Source organism: Mytilus californianus, unplaced genomic scaffold, assembly GCF_021869535.1.
Source record: "Mytilus californianus isolate M0D057914Y unplaced genomic scaffold, xbMytCali1.0.p SCAF_3, whole genome shotgun sequence".
In the NCBI taxonomy this organism is placed as follows: Eukaryota; Metazoa; Mollusca; class Bivalvia; order Mytilida; family Mytilidae; genus Mytilus; species Mytilus californianus.
This window is the reverse complement of record NW_026262679.1, coordinates 92,090,544-92,096,543: the sequence shown is the minus strand read 5'-3', so window position 1 is coordinate 92,096,543 and position 6,000 is coordinate 92,090,544. Positions and strand designations below refer to the sequence as shown.

The following is a 6,000-nucleotide window of genomic DNA, read 5'->3' as shown; positions in this document are numbered from 1 at the left end:
CATCCATTTGGGTGCGCTGAAAGTATCAATACGCCAAGTACACTTGTTTCGTAAGAACTATATATTTCGTACATGGATTTAACTACTGTTAACTTAGATTCATTCCTTCAGGGGAGGGTGGGGGTTTCTAATGACGATAAATGTTTTCTACTCTAAGTAAAAACATTAATCTTAAAAAAGGCTTTATATTTTGAAACTTAATGTTGAATTAATTTGTTTCCCTTATTTTCAATGTAAACAAACTTTTCTTTTCCGTTCACTCATGAAACATTTTTTTTCGTGATATTGAGAATGAACTTATCCCTTTAAAAAACACTCTCCATAAGGATTCTTGGTATGTGGGTGACTAATCTTTCATGATTATGAAAATCTAGTTTATTTATTTTTATCCTGCATATTAGAAATAACACCAAGGGTAGTATAGAGTATAGAAATATGGTTACAAAGGCTATTTTCGGCCGTCAGTAGAACATGTGCTGACGGGCGTTTATGGTTATGCCGGCTGTGCGTATTATAAACCCAGACGATCAGAATGAACACGTTGAATCAAATGCACCGGGTTTAGAGAGTGGCACGATTTTTGCTAATTAACGAAACCATTTCAACAACTTTTTGATTGATCACAATTAAATCTATTGCGAGGGAACATTTCTGCCCCTGTCTTGCATGCCGTATTTTTTCAGTCGAAATTCTTCTTTTATCCTGGTCGACTCACTCTGCAGTCTTTAAACTTACAAAATCATTCCTGTTAGTCGATTACAGTATTATTGACTGATGATTCGTTAAATGAAAACAAGATGTAAAATCGCACATCATTATGAAATATTCGGTGTTGTTACTATACAACATAATGGTCGCTTTAAGGGTTTTGATGTTTTAACATCATTTCGAAAGACTTTTCATAGAGAAAACAAAAAAAGTTACAACTATCTCCTGGGGGTATGTGACAATGTTGGATTAATATCCTTTAGAACTCGGACCACAACTAGCTTTCAAGAATCAACAGTATTCAAAACTATGAATAAAACTAAATTATCAATTTCGAATCGTTAAAAATGTTAGTATGTCTATAATATTAAACTGAAACAGAAGGGTGATTGTGGGTTTTTTTTATCACGGAGTGTATGATATCCACTTTCCTGTTTATAAATTGACAGGAAAAAACTAATCTACAATTTCCTATTCTAAATAATATTGCTTCTGCAGATATTGAGTATCTGACGGATGTAGGCAGGATATACCTACCCTTGTAGTAAAATTGATACTATAATCCATAACCACTTACTGGCATTACATAAACACTTGACAAATTTTGTTAGTGGTAACCAAGTTTTTCCGATATATTTTATAAACTACGTATATGCTCACTAAATATCATTGCATTTGTTTGTCACAATGCTTCAGAGGGAGAGGATTGCACAAATTAAAGATATATACTTAACCTTAAGGCTTTCCCTAAGAGTTGATTGGGCCGTAGAAATGTGTTTACCTGGTGTCCTCTTATCCGGCAATAAAACCCATGCTACCGATATGCGTCTGCTTGGCTGTGCGGGATGTATAAATCCGGACAGAATGTTGACGTTGATGCACTTTAAAAAAAACATTGCAACAACTCTTTGAGGGGTCCGTATATGGCCTGTTTCAAAGCAAAATTCTGAATACTAGTATACCCTTTTCCAGTTGCAGTCATCCAGGTTATCCCACTTCATTGAACTTATTGTTTATTTCTCCTCGTCACGAATGTGCATGGAATATTTGTAACTGGACATTAAGCAAACAACAATCAATCAATCATTTCAACCGTAAATCTGTTTTACCTGTAGCCAAGTATTTCCCTAAAATCTTGATAAATTATTTTTTTTAAAAGTACATATGTACAAGAACCAAATTACCCAGAAACCCTGGAGCAGAGTTCACAGAATCGTACTCTCGTCCTCAATCTGTAAATATATGGCAGATACTTTACCTAGTTTTAAAATATGATCCATGTTTTTCTATGGGAAGCTCCAAAAACAATTTGGTTGAAAAATACAAATTTAATTGCATAATGCCACTAAGTCCTGAAGGTTTTCTTAACACGATGATCACTATACATCCAACTTCTATTACCAGAAAATTTAACATCTTGATTTTAAACAGAAAACAATAACCAATTTAGGTATCTGGACCTCCATGCAACAGAATACCCACAGTCCCCTAGCTAAGAGTATTGTAAGGTTTGCCGAACGAATTGAGATCGGTGATCTCCCTTTATGGTTCATTAAAATTACATGCCTCTGAAGTTGCCAAATAGTTGCCCATTACCAAGGACTTTACTGGCAAGAGGAACAATTTCTGTATTTTCAGTCTACAACAAGCTATATAATGTGAGTTTACACACATGCCAGAATTCCAATAGGGCATCTTCAATTTGTGTGTACCCTCTTTATATATTTGGGACATTGACAAATAATTAATTATATTTTGTGATGTATCATTATATAGTGCTTTTGATAATGTTTTGCATAAAGGACTTTATTTACACTTAATCAGTCTGGCTTAAATGATCAGCTATTATCTTGGATAGAAAGTTATCTTTCAGATCGTCAACAAAAAGTGGTCTCAGACGGCTTTTCATCAACTCTTAATAGTATACATGAGGTGTTCCTCAGGGATCAGCTTTGGAGCCGTTTCTGTTTCTCATATATATAAATGATATAGTAAATGACATTGACAATGACATTAGACTTTTTGCAGATGACACTTCTTCATTTTTATAGTAGACGATGATCATGCTGTAGCAGCGGCTTCTTTAACTGATGACTTAGATGTTATCTTTAACTGGGCTAAATCATGGGCTGTTCAATTTAACACCAAGAAAGCTAAAACTATTATATGTACTGGAAGGGAAAGGGAGCCTCCATCTGTATTTATGGGGATTATGGTGTAGAGGTTGAGGACATAAATAATCATTGTAACCTTTGGATAATATTTCCATCATCAGCTTTATAGAGCAATCATATTAATAATATTCATAAATAAACTGCTTCGCCGAGCGCAGCTGGATACGACCGTAGAGGTCCAACCCAGAACAGTTGGGACAAAAATGAACAAAATATTCAAGCTTGATACAGGTCTGAATTTGGATTCTAATTAAATATTTGACACATTATAGGTTTCTGACACAGAATAAATGTAGTCAAAAGAACTTGAAATTGGTTATATGATTTGAATTTATATTCAATTGAAGAATTCTTGCTGTTGTGCAATACACTGTGCTGTTGCGCAATACTTAGTAATAAAATTGAGAATGGAAATGGGGAATATGTCAAAAAGACATCAACCCTACCAAAAAACAGATAACAGCCTGTTTTCAGACTATATACAAAGAATTAGCAAAATAAATTGTGACCCCCAATTTTTTCTTTGGAAAATTGACAATTTCTTAAATCTTGAGGAAAACAAATTGAACCCCCCAAAAAAATGTTTTGTACCCCCCTCCAAATAAAATAATATTTGAAGAGAATTTTCTCCTGAACGGATTGGGCAAATACCCCCAAAATGAATCCCAACCTTCTACTTGTGGTATTGAACCTTGTGGTACAATTTCAGAGCAATCAAAATACTTATACACAAGTTATTGTCCTGAAACTAGAAAGAAATGTAAGGGAGGTAAACCGAAACATACACAACATTGTACTTTAAATGTGTTTGGATTACCTCCCTTACACTACTTTTAAGTTGTCCATTAACCAGGAAACCCTTGTTTTCCCCCTTTTTTGCCCCTAACTCCTAAACGGTTTGAGCCATAACCCCCCAAAGCCAATCCTAACCATCCCTTTGTGGTATGGAAACTTGTGGTATAATTTCAGAGAGATTCATACACCGTTCCACAAGTTATTGTCTGCAAACTAGAAAAATGTTTATTTGGGCCCCTTTTTGCCCCCTAATTCCTAAACTGTTAGGACTATAACCCCCAAAATCAATCCCAACCTTCCTTTTGTGGTTATAAACCTTGTGTTTAAATTTCATAGATTTCTATTTGTATTTACTTAAGTTATTGTCCGGAAACCAAATGTCTTCGGACGACGACGACGACGTGATACCAATATACGACTGCAAAATTTTTTTGCGGTCGTATAAAAAGTATGCTCTCGTTCATCTGTACTTTGACTAGTTAAACATTTATTAGACAGTAGTTCACTTATATGTATTTACTATGCTTATTAGATCAATATTTGAGTATGGTGATGTTGTTTGGGGTAACTGCTCTCAGCAGGAGTCTTGAGCTTCTTGAGAATATCCAAATAGAAGCTGCTAGAATTATTACTAGACTACAGTGTAATTCGTCGATTCTGAAAGGGCATTCAATAGTGTCAACAGAGAAGGGATGTGGCAACTGCTAAGGCATTATGGTATACCAATAAAAATTGTGAACATGATCAAGGCATTGTACGAGGATTTCACAGTACAGGTGATACATGAATCATCATTCACCAACCCTTAACATGTAAATACTGACTGGTGTGAAACAAGGCTGCCTACTCTCCCCTACACTATTCTTGATAGCTATAGACTGGGTAACTAAGCAAGCACTAGCCACTACACCAATAGGTATACAGTGGAACTTCGCACAAATGCTAGAAGACCTAGATTTTGCAGATGATCTGGCTCTGTTATCTCACCTTTTGAAAGACATGAGAGACAAAACCACCAAACTCCATGAAACAGGGAAAAAACTAGGGCTAAAAATCAACATTAAGAAGACAAAAATTATGAAAGTAAAGACCAGAAAAGGAGGAACAGTGTCAATTGAAGGAGAAGATATTGAAGAAGTAGACAAATTTACTTATTTAGGAAGCATCATGGATAGAACTGGTGGGACAGATGCAGACATCAGGACAAGAATAAGTAAAGCTCGACAAGCCTTTACTATGCTGAAGCCAGTTTGGAAATCAACAGCATTTGCAGAAAACACCAAAATTCGAATTTTCAACACCAATGTAAAATCAGTCCTTTTTTATGGAGCAGAAACCTGGAGACTTACAGCAGGGGTACAACATCAAATCCAGGTTTTTATAAAAAAAAATGCCTGCGCCAAATTTGTAAATTTTGGTGGCCAGAAACAATTAGTAACAAATGCTTATGGGAAAGAACCAACCAGGAACCAGCAATTAAACAGCTGAAGAGAAGAACATGGCAATGTATTGGGCACACTTTGAGGAAACCTGTAGGTACCATCACTAGACAAGCATAAGAATGGAACCCCCAAGGACATTGGAGACCGGGGAGACCATTTCACAGCTGGAGAAGATCAAGGCGCAAGGAGCTGGAAGAGATTGGATATACCTGGAGCGAAGCAAAAAGAATAGCCCAAAATAGAGTAAGGTGGAAAGCGACTGTGGCAGCCCTATGTTCCACAAGGAATGAAGAGGATTAAGTCAAGTAAGTCACAGTGTAATTCCTAAAGACATAACCTTTCTATTGAATAAGGATTAGAAACTCTTGAAAATAGACAAAATAGACATAAGCTGATACTGTTTTATAAAATATTAAATGGGATGACACCTGCATACTTATATGAGTTAGTACAGCCATATTTTTCAAGACAAACCCCTTATACTTTGAGGAATGAAGAGAATACTTTTCATCCTCCACTTGCTAGAACTAGCTTCTTCTTGAATAGTTTCATTTCTTCCACTATTAGGCTTTGGAATAATCTTCCTCTACGTATAAAAGAATCCCCAAGTTTATGTATCTTTAAAGGTAGACTAGAAATTCTATAGGACTGATATATTATTCAAACCTTTCAATTATGGGATAAGGAAATATAATATCAGTCATTGTCAACTTAGAAATAATGCTAGCAACCTAAAACATTATTTTTTTAATCAATTTCTATCAGAGAACACTACTTGTTCAAACTATTTTAACTACCCTGTTGAGGATAACCAGCATTTCTTTTTTATTTGCCCCAAGTACAATGATGTAAGGCAGATCTTACTTTATTCCATCCACTAA

General features: G+C 35.4%; 1 long non-coding RNA gene across 2 annotated transcripts in view; it reads left to right on the top strand.

Moving 5' to 3' along the window:
- Window positions 1-3,020: 3,020 nt before the first annotated feature.
- LOC127735432 (uncharacterized) overlaps window positions 3,021-6,000 on the top strand; it is a 115,418-nt gene continuing 112,438 nt past the window's right edge. For both annotated transcript variants that reach the window (XR_007998419.1, XR_007998418.1), the window contains exon 1: window positions 3,021-3,058. This is a non-coding gene — a long non-coding RNA (uncharacterized LOC127735432). The remainder of the gene's footprint in view (window positions 3,059-6,000) is intronic.